This window comes from Mesoplodon densirostris, chromosome 1 (assembly GCF_025265405.1).
Source record: "Mesoplodon densirostris isolate mMesDen1 chromosome 1, mMesDen1 primary haplotype, whole genome shotgun sequence".
In the NCBI taxonomy this organism is placed as follows: domain Eukaryota; kingdom Metazoa; phylum Chordata; class Mammalia; order Artiodactyla; family Ziphiidae; genus Mesoplodon; species Mesoplodon densirostris.
In genome coordinates this window covers 40,326,769-40,349,709 of record NC_082661.1, presented here as the reverse complement: position 1 = coordinate 40,349,709, position 22,941 = coordinate 40,326,769, and the positions used below count along the sequence as shown (strand labels likewise).

Genomic DNA, 22,941 nt, shown 5'->3' with positions numbered 1-22,941 from the left:
TTATGGCCACAACATCCTTTGTTTAATAAAATGGCAGGCGACATTCTTCTTGTCCACAGTACTCACCCCAGTGTGGCTTCCAACCAGGCACATGTTTTGCCCAAGTGCTTGAGCCTCTAAATTTACCTTCTCTGCTTCTTCTCCAACCCACTCCCATCCCAAACCCAAAACTCTCTTCTCAATCAGTTCAGTCAGGAAACAATCAATGGTGTGAAAGACACAAAGGCTTCTCCCACCTCAGAGGTTGAAATAACCATATGTAGGATGTTAAAATATCTCCCAAGTCCTCATTCACCCAAAAGCTATTACAATAATTGATTTAAAGATGAGGATAGCACTAAAAGTGCATTAAACGCATACCATCAATTAATGAGATCAGTATTGAGCTTTCTATTAAGCTCCAAATCATGCCACTTAAGCCCCAACAGTTTTATTGTATTTATATACATTTTTTAAAACTATAATCTCTTTAGCTCAAATATTCCTAACTGCTCTTTCACATCGTAAATTGGAACTGGGTTATTCTTCAGCAACAGGATGCTGCCTGGGAGAAGTGGGAACTGTTTACAAAATGACCAAGAGGAAATGTCACTCCCCTTGTACTTTCAAACCCATAAAGAACAACTATGAATCAAAGCTGGGCTGAAATCGCATTTCACTTCCAACGGTACTCCTACCCAAGGAAAGGAAGCACATTGTTAAGTTCAAAAGACCCAAACATGACATCAAAAAGCTGCCTGTGAGCACCAAACAAAAGATATTTCATATAATTAACCCACCAAAGCTAAAAATGCAATTCTCTGCAGTTATGACTCCATCTATATGCCATTGTGTTCCATCATAGGTATTTCTTTTTTTTTTTAATTTATTTATTTATTTTTGGCTCCGTTGGGTCTTCGTTGCTGCGTGGGCTTTCTCTAGTTGCTGCGAGTGGGGGCTACTCTTTGTTGCGATCCGGGGGCTTCTCATTGCAGAACCACTGCACCGCCACGGAAGTCCCTTTCATAGGTATTTCTAAAGGATGCAGTCTAAGTGAAATGCCCATTTTTCCTAGCTAATGTGAGGACAAGGAGAAGGGAAACCAACATTTTGGCGATTGTCTACCCACCATGGGTAACAAACTTTGATATAAGAAGGAATTGAGGGCTTCCCTGGTGGCGCAGTGGTTAAGAATCCACCTGCCAATGCAGGGGACACGGGTTCGAGCCCTGGTCCAGGAAGATCCCACATGCCGCAGAGCAACTAAGCCCGTGCACCACAACTACTGAGCCTGCACTCTAGAGCCTGCGAGCCACAACTACTGAGCCCATGTGCCACAACTACTGAAGCCCGAGCACCTAGAGCCGGTGCTGTGCAACAAGAGAAGCCACTGCAATGAGAAGCCTGTGCACCGCAACGAAGAGTAGCCCCCACTCGCTGCAACTAGAGAAAGCCCACGTGCAGCAACAAAGATCCAACACACTCAAAAAAATAAAATAAATATATATATAAAAAAAGAATCTGAAATTGCAAAATGTCTCTTAATATCCATTCTCCCTTTCTTCCTTAATAACAGAACCCTCACTTTTTAAAATTGGCCCTTAGAATAAGAAGCAATTCACAGACTCTTTTGCAGCTAGGTGTGGCCATGTGGCTATGTTCTAGCCCAGAAGTTCTCCAAGTGGGGTCCCCCCAAGAGGCCTATCTTTTAGGTAATCCATGAGACCAAAACTATTTTTATAATACTATTAAGATGATATTTGCTTTTTAAATTGCTCTTTCTCTGTGAGTATCAGGGGAGTTTTTCAGAGGGTACATGACACATTATGCCACAACAGACTGAATGCAGAAGCTAATTCGAGAATCCAGGTACTTTCTATTAAGCCAGACATTAAAAGAAATTTATAAAAATGTATAGCAGTGGTAGTCTTCTCACTAACAGTTGGAAAATAGTTATTTTCCCTCAAAAAAAGTAATTTATGCTAACCTGTGATAGCTTATTATTTTAAAATAAATTAATATTTTTAAAATTTCTCACTTTTAATTTCTAACAAAATATTTGCATTAGTTTCCTATTGCTGCTATAATAAATTACTACAAATAGGTAGCTTAAAATGACACAAATTATAGTTCTGGAGGTCAGAAGTCTAAAAATGGGCCATCCGGGGCTAAAATGAAGATGTTAGCAGGGCTGAGTTCCTCCTGAAGCAGGGGAGAATGTGTCCCTTGCCATTTCCAGCTTCTGGAGGCCATGATGAGGAGCAAGGGGGAGCAGCAGATGAAGCGTCGCTCGCCTGCCCATGGCTCAGCTCCTGCTGTGCGGCCTGGGGGCTGGGGACCCCTGCTTTAAGGTAACAGTCATGGCAGGGACAGAGAGGGGCTAACCCTTGTTTACGTAAAGGATCAACAGGTCACATATTTCCCATCCTTGGGGCCAAGGAGACACTGCACCTGTGCATAAAGTCTCCTTGGGGGTCATAAAGGAGGGGCACCACCCCATAATATGTGATGCCAAGGCCCCCCATAGGCCTCTGGGCTGGAATCCATCTTGGAAAAAAAGTTGTGCACGCATGTTGGGGAGGCTAGGGCAGGTCAGGTGGAAAAAGAAACCAGATAATTGGGCAAAGGTAAACAAAGACCCAGAAGAACTGACCTATATAAGTGACTTAACCACCTCTTTACTGTGCTCCTCCATTAGGAAGGATGCCCAAACCCTTTCTCTCCGGGTATGCATCTCTGCCTTGCTTCTGTCTTAACTAAACAAGCTGTTTCTCTGCGTGCTCTCCCACTTGTTGTGCTATGTCTCTAATAATAAACTTTTTACCTGTTTTTACAGTTTTTGCCTCCTTGAGAAATGCATTTTTCAATGGGGGAAAGGGCCAGGAGAATTTTGCTTCTAGCCTCTAGCCCCTGGTAGACTAGGAGCTAGGCTTCTGCTTTTCATCCAGGCTACCCAGGTTCAATTCCTGGGCCGGGAACTAAGATCTCGCTTCAAGCCACTGCTCACTGCTGTCTCTCGGAGATCACTGCCTCCCTCAAAAGGACTCATTTGATTACACTTGAGCCCACTTGGATAATCTAGGATAATCTCCTCACCTCGAGATCCTTAATGATCACACATACAGTCTCTTTTGCCATGTAAAGTAACATATGCATCTGTTCTGGGGATTAGGAATACAGACATCTTTGGGGGCTGTTTCTCTGCCTGCCACAGAATGCTAGCTACAACTCACATAAGCAAAGCTCTTTGGGTCCCTCAATCATTTTTAAGAGTATAATGGGTCCTTACACCAAAACATTTGAGAACCAATTGCTCCAGCATATGAACAGATGAGGTGGGAAAACTAAAACACAGAAAAGCTCAGTGATTAACCAAAGCCATACACCCTGTGAGCAGACATTCAACTTGAAGCCAGGTGTTCCGGCTACCGGTGAACCTCGTATGGCTCCCTCTATGCCGTGCTTCCCACCCCAAACACCCGGACTGAGACAAAGGCAAATAAAAATTATTTTTGTGAGCATGTTTGCAGGCATCAGACAAAGGGCATGACAACAAGCATTCAGATGTGAACTTGGTGAGCAGTAGGGAAGGCAGGTTGGAGAAGAAGGTTTTTAAAACAATCTTACTTTTCAAAACCTTCTTTAGAAATACACAAATTTATTATGTCACGTGAGAAAGGAGGAAAATGTTACAAATGGCCAAGTATTCCAGGGCTGAGCCTGAGAGAGGTAACTGTTCTTCATCTAGAGGGGCATGATCAGAACCATAGCTCATGAGACCCAGGGAGTGTGTGAAACAAAGCACAGCTCTGGATCACATGACGGGGCCTGGTGACCAAACTCAGATCTATGGTCACTCGTCCTGACAATGTCTGTCAAGCCCCAGTTTTGACGGCCTAACTGGAAAGGACACCTGAAAGACCACGTTCTTGGGCTGTCCCTCTGCATCATTTTGATACGACTAGAGCCACAATTTTGCAGCAGGAAAGAAACTGCACTCAGGTGAACTGTGTTAAAATCAAGCTAATGACCCAAATCACAACCTTCAAGGGAATACATATTTACAGTTAAAAGAGGAGAACTGGGGGGCTCAAAGGACCAGTTCTTGCTCTATCAAATGAACTGCCTGGCCCAGGCCATAGAACTGGGGGTGGTGGTAATCAGACCCATGCAGTGTGCACCTGTGAATGATGGCTCTCCAGCCTAGAAGGCCAGGCAGGGCCTCCTCAGGAACCACTGGCCTTACCTGGTAAACTTCTCCAGTTCTACTTCATCTCTTTCCCAGCTCTCCAGCTGAAGTTTCTAGACTGCTCAGCTAACTAAGCCAAACCAGCAGTAGTACCCGAACTGACAGCCAATAACCCAAGCATATGAGGACACAGAGTAAGTAACTACTCATTAGAATTTGTTATCCAAGGGAGGAAAAGCCACAGAGTTATCTGGTATTTAGATCTTCCAAGTGAAAGTATGGGTCCAACAGAAGGCAGTCCCCTCAAAGAATCTCTAGTCACAGAGCTCAGCATTCCCTGGGAATGTTTTCACTGCCTGCTTTTTCTAGGATTACACTAGCATTACAAAAATCCAACCTATAACCTACAAATCACAAAGATTTTTCAGATTAGAAACATTCCTAACATATCACTGTCATCACAAAATCCTAATCCACACACCCCTGTCAAATCTGTATAGCCTCTGAAAAGGTATGATTGCCTACAGGTGATGTTTCTGCTGCAGAATGACTAAAAACTATTAAACCAGCATTCTCAGTTGACATCTATTTTGAAATAAATTTTTTTTCATGTGCCAAAGCACAAGGCAACTTAACATTTTATAGACCAAAAACTTCAAGCTGCTTTCTATGTCCATTAAGGGGATATAGAATGTAAGGTCATGGAGTTTACAGAGATGATGCCTCTTATTCACAACAGCAAACATCTATTTTCTCTACTCTCCATCTGCAGGCAGAGATCCACATTACCTAAGATACCGGAGAGAAAGAAAAATGACACTTTAACAGAAAATAGACTAGAACTCTGTTCTTATGAGTTATTCTAAAAGTAGTGAATACAGTCTTCTTCCAACTTCCAAGAAGTAAATATTCAATGGATCAACTAGAAAAAGAACCCAGGCAAAAGTGGAAGGATATAGTATGTGATATGAATACAGATGTGGTTTACCTAGCTTTCAAAGAGATCAGTGTTTCATTATTTTCCAGTCCCTTGGTGAAATAAAGTAATTTACCATGTAAAGTTTAAAGGATTTAAGAACTGATTATAAAATGTCACTTGGGCACTACTAATTCAGGAATTATGGTGGACTAGATATTCGCAGGGCCTTTCTGCTGTACTATAATTTGATTCTGGATAAATTATTGTTAAAAATACTTTCTAACACATTGGTTAGCTCCAGGTAGAGAAACAAATCCCAAGAGTTATGGTAAGAACAGTGCACTGAAACCTGAGCAAAGAAGAGAGCAGCAATCACCCTGGAGACAACTACAAATACCAGCAATGAAATGAACAGGGCATCTAGACCTTTAGCTTTCAGCCAGGTGGGGAAAGCCCAACCTGAAACCAGGAATTCCAAAGGGAACAAAAGTGGTCCTGGTCCTGTAGCATCCTCCTGGCTCCTAGTACAAACACAAATTTCAGAAGTAAGATCTCAAGATTCCAAGATATAATTATCAAAAAAGCCAAAAAAAATTATATCAAATAAGATATAATTATCAAACAAATACATAATTAAAATTCATCATGCACACTAGGAAACAAGCCACAGAAACAGATTTAGATCACCAAAGATTTCAGATACTGGCAATATCAAATACAGGATATGAAATAGCTCAGTTTGGTGCTGTTTAAAGAGATGAAAGATGTAGTAAAAAGAAAATGAGTAAGCAAAAAGACACCATCAAAAAAATATTCACACAGATTTGCAGCAGAAGAAGAACCTTTAGAAATGAAGAAATATAATCACTGAAATTAAAAACTCAGTGGATGGGTTAAATAAAAGATTCAACATAGCTGAAGAGAGAATTACTGGACTGAAAGCTAAATCTTAAGAAATTACCCAAATGAAGAAAGACAAGGAAGAAGATATCCAATATGAATTAAAAGACATGAAGAATAAAGAGAAGTCCTAACATCTATTTAATCAAAACCAGAAGGAGACAATAGAGAAAATGTAGGAGAGACAGTATTCAAAGCATTAATAGATGAGAAATTTTCAGAGCTGATGAATGATATGAACTCACAGATACATAAATCACAACAAATATAAACAGGAAGCTGTACATAGACATGTTGTAGTGAAACTGCAGTAATCCAACAACAAATAAATAAGCCAAATCATCTACTAAAGAACGGCAAATGAAAGATTAACAGATTTAACAGCAAAACTGAAAGCCATAAGACAGTGGAATGGTATATTATACACTCACAATGCTGTGAGAAAAATAACTGTCAGCTAAGAACTCTGAGAGTGAAATAAAGACATTCTAACATAAATCAAAACTGAGAGAAGTTACCACCAAAAGATTTTAAGGAAAGAAAATTCTAAAGAAGGCAAATCTCATCAGAGAAAAGGCAAAGGATAGAAGAAGGGAAGAGAAGCAAGTAAACATAGTAAACACAGAGATAAAGTGAAACAAATACTATCTCTAATAACAACTGTCTAATTTGTATGGTGAACCATATAACAAAACTGACTGAAAAGAACACGTAAGTACAGAAGAACACAGTCTTCATTAGGTGTCCTATGAGTTTTGTATTATTCTGGAAGGGGATAAGAGGACCTTAACTACTGATTGGCTTTAAAACTATTAAGTGTACACAGTGTACTTTCAGGGTAATCATTAGAAGAATAGAAACAAAATGCATAATTTCCAAATGAGCAGAGAAAAAATACTGAATGAGAACACAAATCAACAACAACTTCAATCAAAAAGAATGAAGGTGGGCTTCCATGGTGGCGCAGTGGTTGAGAGTCCGCCTGCCGATGCAGGGGACACGGGTTCGTGCCCCGATCCCGGAGGATCCCACATGCCGCGGAGCGGCTGGGCCCACGAGCCATGGCCGCGGAGCCTGTGTGTCCGGAGCCTGTGCTCCGCAACGGGAGAGGCCACAGCAGTGAGAGGCCCGCGTACAGCAAAAAAAAAAAAAAAAAAAAAAAAGAATGAAGGTTAGCAATGAAATTGCAACACAGTTAAAAGAGAGACTGTTAGACTACATTTCAAAAACCAAAACCAAAAAAAAAAAAAAAAAACAGAAACAAACAAAACTGCACTAGCCATGCAAGATAAGACTGAAAAGCTTCTCTACATTAAAGTCATAAACTCTGTTCTCCAAAGGACACTTTAAAAAAAAAAAAAAAGATGCTCAATCTCACCATTAATTAGGAAAATGTAAATTAAGACCACATAATATACTATTTTATACTCACTAGAATGGCAACAAAATACCACATGTTGGAAGGAAATGGAGCAACAGATAAACTATGATAGATTTTCAGAATAGAATTTTATTTAACAATAAAAATTAATTTAGTACCATTAATGTAACAAGTGAATCTTAATTCAACTGAGTGAAAAAAATGAAAGCTGCAGAATATTACATGCAATATACCATTCTTATCAAGCCTAAAAACAAGTAAAACTAGGCAATATATTGTTTGGATATATACATGGACATAGTAATTATGTTCCAGAATGGAAATCAACTATCAACATTAAGAACACTGCTTAATTCAGCTGAATTTTACTTTGGTAGCAAGACTTTCTCAATGAAGAAGTTTCCAGGTTTATGTTCTAGGACAAGCTCTTAATCTTATCTCAGATTGATTCTCTGAGAAGCACTGGCCTAGACTCTTCAACTCCAGAGAAGGGGAAGACCTAGCAATTATAATCTTCCCAGATAAGGAGCCTCAATCGAAAGCAATTCCAGAGTAAAGGAAATGACTCCCCCAGGCCTCCCTGGAGCCTTCCTCCCTGGTTTATGTAACTTCAGATCTGGCAGGGCCCTTTTCTGTCATTTCCAGTGACTCAGGCAGACTGTTTTCTGTGCCCTTTGTTTTACACGTTTCTCCCACCCTGGCTTGTGTTGCCTTCCTCTTCCAATGAGGAAGCTGGCCTCTTCAATCCTTTCTCCTTCCTTCCCCAAACCACACTGGCCTTTCCTTGGCTGATTTTGACCTGGGACAAGCTGAAGACCTCAAAGATCCCTCCATCCTTCAGAGCCTCACACACAATCTCAGAACAAAGCAGGAGAGATCCTGAGGAACTTCAGATCCATAAGATGTTTGAGAATGGATGAAACACTGAGTTTGACTTACGTGTTCTTTTATACACTCTCTGCTATCTCCTACTTCACTGTTCTTGAAATTCAGAAAATCCACAACTCCTTCGGTCACTGCAGCTTTGCCTGGAATAATAAAGACAGGAAATTAGAAAGGAGGCAACCAGAAGGAACCGAGGGTCCAAGCGGAAAGAAATTCTCTTGTATAATCACTCTTGACATTTAAAAGGAAAAAAAGACACCTGAATTAAGGAAAGTCTCTACCTTGGTCTAAGCCTATTTTCTTCTTTAACTAAAACTATTAATAGTAATTTAATGTTTGTAGAAGAAATCATCATTATTTACAAAGAGATTTCACATGCATTTTCTCATTTGAGCTGTAAGATATTGAGACTAGGCAAGTATTATCTTAAAATGCAGCAGTCAAATTTCCCAAAGGTTAGGGAACTTTCCAATGATCATTCAGCCAGCAAGCATCACAGGAGGAATTCGAACCACTTCTATGACTACTTATTCCAAACTCTTCCACGGCACCAAATGATATAATGGTTTCAATTTGAAAAACAGTATTATTATTTCTTCTTCTACTAGATATAGTGTCTTAACCAACAGATATAGAAACGGCTTTGCCTGCTGAATGACAAAGACACTGCCATAGGATTAAATGTTTATTTACCAGAGACAACACAAAGGGTAGAAAATCCATACCAAGATAGTTAAGAAACACATGTATCTTTTCCACATACCCTCCTTTTCTCTTTAAGTCATAGTTATAGTTGCTGGGCTTTATTTCTCTCTCTCTCTCTGTCTCTCTCTCTCTTTTGGAAATAATTTCAAGTTTAGAGAAAAGTTGTAGAATAATAATAGTACAAAGACTGCCATGTACTCTTTGCCCGTGTTCTCCTGCTATTAACACTTAACGTACATACTTAATCATTCACTCTCTCTCTACAGACACACACATTCACTCAACATTTGTTTTTTAAGCTTTTTTTGTTTTTTGCTTTTTTTTTTTGGCCGCGTGGCATGCGTTATCCTAGGTCCCTGACCAGGGATCAAACCCGTGCCCCCTGCCATGGAAGGTCAGAGACTTAACCACTGGACCACCAGGGAAGTCCCTCACTCAACATTTTTTTGTTTCTGAGCCACGTGGAGATAAGTTCCATACATCATGGCTCTAAAAACGTCAGAATTTATTTCTTAAGAATAGGGATATTCTTACAAAACCATAATGTTGTTATTGATCTTCGTAAATTTAATATCGATACAATACTTTAAATTGACCGCCATATTCAATTAACCCAATAATGCATTTTATAGCATTTCTTTTTCCTCCAATTCAGGATCCAGTCCAGGGTAAGGTATTATATTTAGCTGTCATTAATCTGAGACACACAGCTCTTTTTTATCTTTTATGACACTGACACTTTAGAAGAATATAGTCCTCCCCTTTTTTTATATTAATAAAACATTACCATTTTGACTTGTCTGACATTTCCTCATGATTCAATTCAGCCTATGCACGATCAGCCAGAAAACTACAGAGTTTTCTTCTCCTGGTGTCATAGCTGAAGGCATGTGAAGTCTATGTGCCCCTCCCTGGCGATATAAATTTTGATCACTCAGCCAAGGTGCTGTCCAATTTCTCCCAAGAAAAATTATTATTTTTTCCCTTACATCTAATAAGTAATCTGTGGGGAGACACTTTAAGACCATGCAAATATCTTGTCCCTCATCAAAATGTCCCCCTAGATTTAGCATCCACTGGTGACCCTTACCTGATCTGAACTTTACTACCATGTCTACAACATGCTCATTGTTCCAACTCCAGCATTCCCACCACATTACCATCCAGGACTCAGCAGTCTACACTGTTTGTTCATCTATTTGTCAATTTATGATCAGTAAGGATATATGAAGTCCTACTTTTTCAACAATTTATAATTTATCACTGTACTTAATAATTTTGGTGCTCAAACTGTCTCAGATTTAGCCAGTGGGCGACCCTTTAAACTGGCTCCTTTACCTTTGTGACATGCCCCCATCATTTTTTTTATTTTTCTACTTTTATTTCCTTACTTTCTGACATTAAAAAAAAAGTTCTAGGCTCATCTTGTACTTACTCCGTCTCTGCCCTAGATGCAGACATTTCTCTAAACGCCCTGGGTCCTTTCAGTGGAGAATGGTGTTATACAGACCAAGATCTAGGATAACACTGTTTGAAAGGCATTGTCTATTTCCACTGATTACTTTTCATTTTGAATGAGTCACAGTTTCCTGCTTCTTTGCATGTTTTTCTGTTATAAGGTTGACAACTGGAAGGTGTTCAGTTTGGTTCTGACGGCAACTAAATTACTGGCAGATCCTCTCAATTCCGTCAGGCTTGGTTTTATAATTGGTTAACACAGGTCTATTTGAGATATGTCTTTGGTCCTAATGCACGACCCTTAATCATAAGGCATGGTCTTTCCGGTGTCTCGGAATGGTTAAGGTGCTCAAGGTCTCTCCACCCTGGCTAGCCCAGAACTCTCCATTTCTCTCCATACTGCGTGAACCTTGCTATGGCCATTCTCTTCCCCGCCTGGGAACAGCTGCTCTCTGCTAGGTCTCACCCTGTATGGATACACATCTCAGCTTCTGGGTTCCCCTCTCATAGTTCCCTCCTCCCCAGTAGCCTGCCATACAAATTCCAGCCTCTTCAGCAGCCCTGAACTCTGGAGACCCACCATGCTGTAACAGGCACCCCCTCCTGGTACCCCGGGAAGGGAAGGCAGGGAACAGGGAATACGCTCCAGCAGAAAACTAGGGCAAATGTGGGTCTCACCTCATGTGATTCTCTTCTCTCAAGGATCAACGTCCTGGCTGCCTGTTTTCCCATGACTGACAGTAACTGGCTTGTGTACTGTCCAGTTTTCTAGTTTACTGAAGGAGGGCAAGTCCAGTACCAGTTACCTATCTATTTCTCTTGGTGCCTTCAACACTAAGTGATGCTTGTGGGACACAGAGCTGCTCTATTGGGAAGAGTTAAGAATCAAATACTTGGAGCATGTAACAAATGCTGTTTATTTAAACATTTCAAAGAAACTCTCTAACAATCTGTTTCTTAGAAATGTTATGTGTTTACTTTTATCGCAGCACTGTGGCAAGAAAAACGCTCTCTAGCAGTCAGGCAATTCTAAATAAAATGACAAGAAAGTGTCTCTATTCCTTCCGGAAAGCTGATACTCACTTCAGATAGCCAGCTGGCTATCACTCTGACATATATTTCCCTTTATTTCCATAACTCTTCCTCCAAATGGCAAAATAAAACACTATAGTCTAGCCAAAGAATCCAAAGTTAGTTGCTATTCTTTATTTTTCTTGTTTATGTGCATGTGCTTAGGGGTGAGGTGAAGACTCCTTTTCATATAAATCATTTTCTGGCATATTTCCATTTCCACTTCTAACCACTGGTGAGAAAATAATCAGAAAAAAAATAGTCCAAAAGAAAACCTGCAACCCCAGATACAAAGTTAATCAAAAGGAAACTGGCAAACAAGAATAGTATTTTCTTCTCACGTGCTGTGAGAAAAGAGGAGTTTGCCATCACAGGAAAATGGAGATTAGGCCTTTCCCTGCACAAGCCAGCGGATCTGAGCCACGGGCGCGCGCACACGTGCAGCTTTCCACACAGCGCACCAGGCAGAATGGGGGACGACCGCTTTCTACTTCTTGAGCAGATTTTCTCCATATTGGACATGCACACAGCAGCCCATCTAATTCATTTTCTCTAAAGGAATCGGTGCATGGAAGTTATACCTCTCTTCGGTTTTACTTCAGGCCCCCTAGAACTTAAAAGGCGAGTGTCTGATGTAAACGCAGTGTTTATCTGTCCATTTGCCTGCCTCCCCGTGCAGGCACTCCCCGTCCTCGAGGGAGGAGGGAGGAGGGGACTCTTACATCAGTCTTCTCAGGTCTCAGCGTCTCCGTGTGGACCCTGTTGAACTCTGTTTCCTCAAGTCAGCATGTGTCCAGCACTCTGATCAAGTATGAATTCTCCGGTGGTTCCCCTTTCTCAGGAATAGAGTCAGAGCCCCTGGGCTTCACAAAGAAAGACCTCTGCGATCTGCTCCCTGCTCAGCTTTCCCCTTCACTCCCCACCCCCCAACACGCTATGTCCGGTGAATGAAAACCCTGGAGCCGTTTCCCCTTCATGAAAGACCCCTTCCTCCCTTTCTTCTCTTGACTAAATCACTGAGGCTTGACAACCTCTGGGAAATATGTCATGATCACCACTCAAAGCTGGGTTAGTGCCTCAACCTTAGTATCCTCACCGTACCTGTGCTAATAACCTTTACAATGATAACAATGGTTACTGAGTGCTTACATGTGCTGAGCACTAGGGGCACTTAGCACGCACTATCTCACTGAGGGCTCACACCAACTCTGTAGGTAGGAGCTGTTAACAGTCTACCCTGCAGATGAGCAAGGGGACAGAGAGGGTCAACAGCCTCCCTCATGCCACACAGCCAGTGTGGGGTGGAGCCAAAGAGCTTAAAGGCTTTCTATAAACAGTACTTAACATATTTGACTGAAAAACTGACAGTATAACTGGGGTTTCCAGGGAAAGGCCCAGAATGGCAACAGATGATGACCCTGTGACAGCATTAAAAGGGTAAGAGTAAGATGTGAGAAACTCATCAGAATTCTTCAGAAGAGGATGCCGTAAAGACACTCATAAACTAACATCAACTGTGACACTCATAAAAGAACAAAATATTTCATCAAGACGGGACCAGCAATTTCAAGAATCCAGGAGTGTACACATGGCTCAAGCAAAAAGTATTTAAAAGTAGTGGGGGAAATGGAAAAGGATGTTCTTACTAGAAACAAACAAAAATTGGAATTCCCTGGTGGTCCAGGGGTTAGGACTCTGCGCCTCCACTGCAGGAGCAAGGATTTGATCCCTGGTCAGGCAACTAAGATCCTGCATGCTGTGGGGTGCAGCCAAAAAAAAAAGAAACAAACAAAAAAAATGTATTCGATCAAAGATTAAAAGGTCTTCTCAGAGGGAAGAATCTGGAATATTTGTATAATTAAATCAATTCTATTCTCAAGAAACTCATATACTGCACAACCAGTAGGATTGATGCTCCACGTTAGCTAGCACACAAGTTGAGTAAGTGAGGACTGGGGAACGGGCAAAATCCTGTTGTAGCCCATCTGGGCCCTGCTTGTCACTGGTCCAGTATGTTCATTCCTGGCCCCAGGTTGTGGAGTTGGGGACCTAACGAAGGAGGCATGAACAGGACTCCCATGACCAGCTGCCCCCCAAATGGCACAGTGTAAAGCAGACAGTATGAAATGTTTCAGTGCCATGCATGGCCTCACACAGGGGAGGCGTCTTCACATCGCAGCCCCTGACTGTGAAGGCAGATGTACAGCTTCAGGTCATAATTAATATCACCCAGGGTCAGAGTGACCAATGCTGGGCTCTACACTTCTAGGGAGAACTGAAAACAAAACAAAACAGAAAAGGACCAAAAGTAGATGAAGCCCACAGGGATGAAAAGTATGAAGCCCACAGGGAAAGTCTAACCTAGGAAAGAGAAAACAAGGAAGACTCCACCATTTAACATTATTTTAAGCACTACCCTGCTGAGGGCCATGGACAGCATTTTTCCATTCCCACTAAAGACAGCATAGAGAAAATAGTTTTAACCTGAAGTATGAAAAGTTTAGCTTCAATGTGAAGACTTTCCTAAAGCCAGAATTTGTAACAAAGGGGTATGTAGTTTGTATACCCATGACATGCTTGCTATGATAATTACCAATGTTTGGAGCTCTCATATTTGTATTCAAGTAGTATTGGCGTTATGATTCTGCCTCAGAGATGTTGCAATAATAACAGGTAACACAACTGTCTACTGAGTGCTTTGCTATAGGCTAAAGGTCGCTCAGGGAGACCTGAGACAGAAGCTCAGCTCTGCTTGTGCTGTGGGCTTCACACAGTCTTGCCTGATTCAAAATCCAACCTCTTAACTACAGGGATAAAGACTTACTGTTTGTAAAATGGGATAATACCTGCTTCATGAGGCTCTTGGAAAGACTCAGTAAGTTAATCATAAAATATTTAGCCTGTGCCTACCCCATAGTAAGCACTTAATAAATGTTAGCTATTATGATTGACAAATAATTTTAACCTTGCCTGGGTCAACCTCTTCTAGTTATCCAGTCTCTGATCCTATTAAAGTCAAGACAGAGAGTTTATGTCAATGAGGCAAATACAACTTCAAGATGGAAAAGAACTGGTCATGCCTTCAACCATTTCACCCATCCATATCCATCCACTCCTTCAACAGAGTTTCACGGTGAGCCCACCATGTATAGAGCACTGGGGCAGGGCCTGTGCAGAATATGAAGACAAAAATGACATGGCCCATAGCTATGCTCGAAGAACACCGTCATCTTATTATTAACCACAAACACTGCAGAATACTCACTATGTGCCAGGAACTGTTCTAAGCACCCTAAGTGCCGTGTGTGTGTGTGTGTGTGTGTGTGTGTACTCTTTTAATCCTCACAACAACCCTTTAAAGTAAATACTATTTATTATCCCCAACTTATGGATGAGAAACTAAGGCACAGAGATAGGTAACTTGCTCCAGCTTTCACAGCTTGTAATTGACAGAGCTGGGACTCAATTCCAGACTGTCCAATTTCAGAGTCTTGGGCTCTTAACCACTCGATATATTGCCTCCTCCGAGACTTGACCACTAAGAACTAGAGCAAGGACAGACTATGGTAAGGGCCCAGCAGGGACATAAATAAAGTGCAGTGCTCACGAGTGAGCTGTGCTATCTTTACACCTAACACAGAGTACGAGTCCTTTAACTACAGAATGATGTGTTTGTTCAAGCACATGACACCAACCCAGACCGAAAGCCATCCATAAAGCACTGGTGTCTGCCACTCTGAAGGGCCCTCTTCTCAGTGATTTAACACACGCTAAAGGGAAAGAGGAGCACTTGGAATCTGGGCTTAGAAGTCAGACACGCCTGGGTTTCAATCCCAAGTCCTCCAATACAGCCTTGAACAAATTACTTGATCTTTCTCTGTGCTTCAGTGTCTTCACTGAGGAGTAAATGAGACAATTTATACAAAAAACTTCATTGTAGTGTTTGGCACTAAGGATTATATATGTAAAATAATATTAATTAATTAATTAACTAATTGCTGGTTTGCTTCAAGACTCAGTCCTAAGCCATATGGAAAAACCCCAAGTAGACAATACCAACTTAATAGACCAAGAAGAATGCAATCTGTAGTATCTGAAATATACTGTGGATTCATTATGAATAAATATGAACTACTGTAACTTAAAAATATTATAAGCCTGTGTTTCTAAATGCTAGGGAATAAAAAAAACTTCCATTTTAAGAGATAAGAGGGGCTGCTGTATACTAAGGGCCGACTCTGTTCTTGGTCGCGCAACAGTCACTTCACAGATGTTACTGAGTCTTCAGAACCACTCAGAGGCTCGTCAAATGATCCGGATTTTACAGGTGAGGATTCTGAGCATCCCAGAGACTAAGTGATTGGGCTCCACAATAGGCAGCGGAGACTGTTGCTAAAAATTAGAAGACTCACCCGTGAGGCAAGCAGGAACGTATCTCGGGATCAGGCAGTCACTCCACAGAGCATTTCTTTGGCACCCGCCGGACTTTCACTGGGCAACATTCCATGTAATCCAACTCTCATCCCCAAGGTGTGTTCTGTGCTTTAAAGAAGCCCAAATCACTGAAAGGTTAGGATATGTCACCCATCAAAGTGACATACTACTACAGATCTCATTCTCTCACCCAATTTAGTCATAATGGCCTTGGGAACGTTATCAGAGAGGCGTGATTTACAAACTGCTATGGCTCTCCAAAAGTGACTAAATTTCCACAAGAACAAATTGGGTTCTAGAGCTGGGACACTGTGAAAATGAACATCGACAGCACAGCACAAAGTATGTGTCTGGGTGAGACTAAAGAAGGAAAAAGTATATTGAAATACCCTTTTCTCATTTTGTTTATAGCAGAGGATCCTTATCACACATAGTCAAATCAGTGACTCCTGAACTTCCTTATTTGTGGTTTTCTATGTGTCAACTCGCCCACAAGAAAAAGAAGAAAGCAACAAAAAAGTTCACTGTATAAATTCCAAGACTTGAGTCTGCTTCTAATACTTGCAGAATATGAACTCCATTCTTGACAGCAGAGTCCACATTTTGATCACCACTGTATCCTCAGCACAATACACAGATGGGTATACCACAGGCCTTCAATAAATATGGGTGATGTTCATGCCCAGAACAATACAAAAATGTAGGGGAAGGAATTCCCTGGCAGTCCAGGGGTTAGGACTCCACGCTTTCACTGCCAAGGGCCCAGGTTCAATCTTTGGTCGGGGAACATAGATCCCACAAACCAAGCCGCAGCCAAAAAAAAAATGTAGGGGAGAAAAGGTGAGAAGGGCTGCCCAAGGAAGGATCACTTAGCCCATTCAAGCAGGACTCAGCACCAAAATGCTGCTTGCAACTGAATAATTTTAAGAAATGTAGGACATTAGGAGTTCAGATTTTCTGATTTTTTTTTTTTTTGGAAGGAACACATATTAAACTTTGGGGGCAAAAAAATGCCTCCCAGCCCCTCTTAACTATTCAAAATACTTGCCAATATTTTGAAATACTTACTGGCCTAAAATATGCCTTCTAATCTGCTATTTCAGAAATATGAATCACACATGTGAAAAATTTACTGCTAGCACTGTGCTAGATATAGCCGACACAAAGAAGACCAAGACTGGGCCAACTAGAGTTTAATAGAGACACAAACTGTAAACAAATAATTACAATACCATACAATTAGAGCTTCTGGCAAAGCGAGTTGAGTGGAGAAGGGTGCAGAGGAGGGCAAGACTAAGCCTGCTGTGCATTTCAATCCCACATGTGAGGAAGGATCTTTCTTTTCCCAAAGTCCTTTGCAATTTCCTTGTCCAATCCTCATTATTTTCTTTAAAGCAATAAAGCAGCACAATCCATCTATGTACTAAGTACTTTAAATAGTCATCATGCTCCTCAAACGTCATCACACCCCCATGAAAAACTGCACATTACTTTAATGTACGCTACTTAAATAAGAAGTTTCTCAATTAATGATCAGCCACACCATAATACTGGTTGCTAAATACATACACAGCTTGAGTGTTTAAATAAGCTGTATCAGGATTTTCTGGCCCTAATGTTTCCTCCAAAATCCCTGGCCTTATCTTATAGCCAATTAAAACTGTATGTAATTTTCTGTCCCAAAACCTTAAAGATATAAGCCAAATGAATTGTTTATCTAACAGCATCACACCATCATCAGCAGTTCATTTTATTAAATTATTTACATGCTACCCATCTGCAGGAAAGATTTGAGGCAACGTTCGATAAAAGACACATATGCACTTGGAAGTCACAAATATAAAGTCATGAAATGAAAAAAGTTGATTTTCCAACCACAAGATAATGCTGTTGGTGTACTTGAACAGTAAAATTTCTACATTTCTAATAGGCAGAGCAAAAAGGGAAATGAGGCAGGCCACATAATTCTGATTAAAGGAAGAACAGAAAAAGGCCTTTCCCCCTAGGTACTGAGAAACAGAATCATCTTTTTTTTTTTCCTTTTCCATTATGATTTATTATAGGACATTGAATGTAGTCTCCTGTGCTATAGAATAGGACCTTGTTGTTTATCCATTCTATATATAATAGTTTACATGTGCTAACCCCAAACTTCCAATCCATCCCTCCCCTACCCCCCACCCCCCCAGGATCATCTTTTTTTAGCAATGGCTTATATAATACATGCAGCAGCATTGTCATGTGGTTTCTTATATTTTTACTATGAGTATAATATTAAAGTGTACCTCAGAGAAGGTACTCAGGGAGGCACTGACAATATAGAAATAAACACCCTTTCCTTCTATCAAGTTTAAAAGTCCTAAATAAGATGACTGAAAATACATTGGGCAGGAAGGTGTCACAGAGAAGTTGGTCCCCAAAACAAGACCTTCCAGAAAAAACCAATCCAAAAGTTTTCCTAATACATCGGCACTAAAAAAAAGACCAAAAAAAACCTACGCTAATGAGGAAATGAGGGTAAAGTGAAATGACTACTTTCCCCCATACAGGAAAGCATTTGGCATCACGTATCAAGACCCTTAAAAGTGTTCATACCATTTGACCCAGTTCCAGTTTGAACCTATCTTAAGGAAATAATTAGAAATGAGGATAAAATTTTATACATCAATGTTTATCATGTTTTCACGACTAAAATTCAAAATTACCTAATTGATCAATAACAGGGAAATGGTTTAAGAAATTGTGAAATATCCACATAACAGAAGAGTATGCAGCCATTAAAAATTATATGCATGCAGAAATGCTTAAGATATAATATTAAATGAGGAAAACAGGATACAAAAATATCCTTCTAAATATAATATAATATAAAATATGTAAATACAGGAAAGGAATAGGCTAAATATACCAAGTAAGTTGACAGAATAATGTTTTCATGCCTTTCTTATTTACCTTTATAACCACAGCAACTAGAACAGCTTCCAGGTCATGGGAGGCATGCAGACATTGCTGAATGAATCATTTTCACCATTAAAAACAACAAATATCATTTTTTTAAATGTCCAGTCTTTTTTATTTGTGCCCTGGCTATTCATAAGAAACAGGTCAAACATTTGTTAAGAAGAGGTGCCTGTTTGGAGCACCACAGTGAAAACATCACTCACGGGGAGGGAGAGGTTTTGTCCCATCTGTCGGTAAAAAGACCACTTGGCAGGAATGATATTCATGCTCCTTTCCATCCCTTTACCAGTGTTGAGTGTGACTGAAGAGTTAGGTTCTTGGGAATTTGTATGAGTGTCCTTGTTATCTTTAATCTACACTCTGATGTTCAGCAAAAACTGACTTTCTAAGGTTCATTCCATCTACAAAATTAGAGTCTATGCTTTAAGTATTCTCAGCAGACAGAAAATATAAAGGTTGCTGATCATACCAGGATCATTTATCTTATTCACCCACATTTGTGACAGGAACCAAATCAGTGTAGAATTATTAAAGAAAGGAAGAGGCATCTAAATGTTTAGTTTCTTATCTAAAATTGCCTTGTGGGTAATGTATTCCACTTTGTTTTACTGGCACCTTGGAAGGGGAAAAAGACAGTTTTAATTAAAAGTTTATTTTTCAAGAATATTTTTCTCCTAATTCATTTTCCAGATGGATCTCATTTGACAAAAACAGGACAAATTCTTTGTTCCTCCGCTAAACTCAGAAAAGTTTAACTTTTTAATCCCCTGGGTCAAAACCCATTGTTGGCCCACTTCCTTTTACAGGAGCCACAGGAGGACGTGATTGAGCTTTGAGCCGTGAAGGTGAGGACTGCAGGGCCGGAGGAAGGGAGCCTGGTTCCATGATGTGCCTCAGAGGGGGCTGGACCCCAGTCAACCTCCCAGAGGTCTGGTTTTGTTTGAGGTGCATCACCAATGCTCTCACGTCAAACAAAAAGACGCACTGTCCAGAGTTATTACACGCACTTCTGTGGATTCTCCACGTGTATCACTGGCCACATCTTCACAAGATGAGCGTTCTCCTACTAAAGGGTCTACAGCGTCTTTTTTATCAGAAGCCTAAACAATTTTTACTGAAAATATCTCTTTTCTATACTCTCTCTCTATGTTGCTGGTCTGCCAAGTTTGGGGCCCTACAATGGAGTTTAAGAAATCAAAATCTTAACTCAGAGTTACCTCCCCAGACTTAAAAAGTTGCTTATGTAAAAAAAAAAAAAAAAAAAAAAAAAAACAAGTTGCTTATGTGTCCCCGCCGCAACAGAGTCCCAGCAGCCTGAGGAAGTGGCAGTGCCCCTGCAAGCATCAGCTCCCGGCCTCACCGCCCCTCTGGCTTTCCTGATACCTCAGGATCCCCAGGTCCTGAGGGGCATCAGCAGGAGTCATCCCTGGCTCACAAGCCCCTCTGCTCTCCAGACCTCCTCCCGCCAGCGTGGGAGAGCAGAGAGCTGCCAGACGTGGCAGCCAGGGACCCTTCCTCTGCAGAGTGTACTACCAGCCTGTCTCCCCTGTTCCTTCCAAGAGGAACTGGGTTGGAAATACTGTATGCCCATTGTTTTATTAATAAAACTTTGGGAGGAGGAGTAATATACACTCACCGAAGGGAAATTAGAAGAGAGGGGACAAGGCACTAACATTATTATGTATTTCTTGCCAACCTGTGTCATTTGAGATTTCAACGAAAGCAGAACCCTAGACTATGCAGATCGCCAACCTAGACAGACACCGCTCACTATTATGTGAACTTAGGCCTCACTTTACAGTGTTCCCAGAAGAGTGAGCAGACCCCACGAGGGTGGAGAAGATTCTGTATTTCTCTGAGTGCCTCGCCCACAGTGTATACTCAAAGCTCTCAGCTGTAAACTCTAGCTAGAATGAAGGTCCTCTGAACAAAAGAGGATATAAGAATATCCATCTTCGCCTAAACAGTTTTTTAAAATCCTCATGCGAAAAAAAAAAAATCTATAGCTAACTAAATTTAGTAAGCTCAGGGTTAACCCAAACCCAAAAGGTGTCTTTAAGGCAAGACACCTGGAGCCTCAGTATACTAACTGTGAGATGCAAGTGGGGACGTAGGGGCTGCGGGACACGCTGACCTGTCTCCTTTCACACACCTATTTGTCCCGCCCCTTTTTATGTTTTCCCCCATGGGGCCTTCTCCTAAGAATAGTGTCCCACAGCATATATTCTAAGAAATGCTGCTGCAAGGTATTTCCTTTAAATAAGACCTAAATTCTCAATGGGCTGACTCACTCATAGAGCTCTGTGGCCTCACCTCTGAGAACTGGAAGCCTACCATGGACTAGGCCTTTAGCTGGAAACCTATAGCGCCTGAGGCTCTCACATCTCTGATTCAGCCACTCCTGGGGCAAGGGAGCCAAGCCTAGGCTTAGCGGGTGTTCCCCAGTCACCCTAAGAGTGATGATGTATGATGTGTATGATGTGTATGATGACGTTTAGCAGGGAATTTCCCAGGCAGAGCTTCAAACCAGGCAAATGTAGTCATTATTAAAGTATTAGACTTAGTTTATCTATGTTCCTCTTAACTATACTGATATATCCCTTCTTTCTTCCCACTCTTTAATTCACCCCCAATCACATTTATTCCTCATAATCAGAACCCTCATTTCCTCTGTGCTAATGCTCAACTAAATCCAGAATAAAATGTGAAGGACTAATAGCTTCTTAGAACTTACAGTAATGTTTGGACTTAAAAATAATTATATATTGAAGTACTTGGATAACAGGTTGGCAAAGCACCCTTTAATAATTTGATCATGTTTTTATTTACTGTATTAAACTTTTTAATTACAAAAATAATTACACATGTTCAAATTAAACATTTTAAGCACATAAGCCCTAAGAAAGAATTCCAGTTACTTGGAATTCAACCACTTAAAGATACTCCAAGTGAACATTTTGATTAATGCCTTTCCTGGTTTTTCCCTCTATATTTACATATTTCTTTATTGAAACATTAACCTTATATATTCTATTATAGCCTATTTTTCACACATTTTGTCCCATGTCAATATTTCTCCTCAATATCATTGTCCTGGTTATAGAATATTCCATTATATAGATGAATTATAACGTGTTCATCCAAGGCCCTTTGGGGGGCCATCTGGGTTACTTCCAATGTTCAGTTTCAAACAATGCTCACTAAGCATACTCAGAGCTGAATCTCTGAACAAAGCTCTACTCATTTGCTTAGAAATTACTCTTAGAAGTAGGCTCACTGAGTCAAAGGAAGAACACAATGTTTCTCAACTGGTCACAGGAGACTGTGAAGGGAAAAACCAGCCCTCTGACTCATTTTAGTTTGCCATTTCTCTCAACTTCCTGTAGCTGCATTTCCCCAGTCTGTTCCTATTGCCTTTACTGTTAGTCTAATTATTATCTGGTTTTCAAGATATTCAAATCCCATAGTCTGCTGGACATCCTTAGGTCAACAAGCTTTCTGGCTTAACTCTTAGTCCTTTAAAATAAGATCTGATGTCACTCTCTCTTTTGTGTTCCTAAATTTTTATTCATCTGTAACTTCTCTGATATCTCTAACTGAATGACTGATACGAAGCAGCAAATTTTCCAGGACCCTGGTCTGATCCTTAGTTCAAAACTTTTTCCTCCCCACAGTAGCTTTCTGATCCACAGGCAAAATAACTCCAGAAGGTTTGGGAGCTCAGAACATATCCCTCCAAATCTCGAACCCTCCTACTGCTAAGAACACTTGCCTGGGATGGTGTCTGTGATAAAAATATTGGATTCCCTGTCCCCACCCCCCTCATGATGTAACAATTTACTTAGCATCTCCTGTTTATTTTTTTAAATTAATTTATTTATTTATCCTTGGCTGTGTTGGGTCTTCGTTTCTGTGCGAGGGCTTTCTCTAGTTGCGGCGAGTGGGGGCCACTCTTCATCGCGGTGCGCGGGCCTCTCACTGTCACGGCCTCTCTTGTTGTGGAGCACAGGCTCCAGATGCGCAGGCTCAGTAGCTGTGGCTCACTGGCCTAGTTGCTCC

The 22,941-nt window shown here is 40.8% G+C and overlaps 1 protein-coding gene across 4 annotated transcripts in view; it reads right to left on the bottom strand.

Moving 5' to 3' along the window:
• Window positions 1-22,941, bottom strand: part of SGMS1 (sphingomyelin synthase 1) — a 294,503-nt gene that overhangs the window by 197,254 nt on the left and 74,308 nt on the right. For 2 of the 4 annotated variants that reach the window (XM_060102582.1, XM_060102618.1), the window contains exons 3-4: window positions 15,900-16,029; window positions 8,308-8,396 (exon numbers count right to left, since the gene is read on the bottom strand). The gene's annotated coding sequence lies outside the window, so the exon portion shown is untranslated. The remainder of the gene's footprint in view (window positions 1-8,307; window positions 8,397-15,899; window positions 16,030-22,941) is intronic. The other 2 variants (XM_060102600.1, XM_060102609.1) reach the window with 2 other exon arrangements.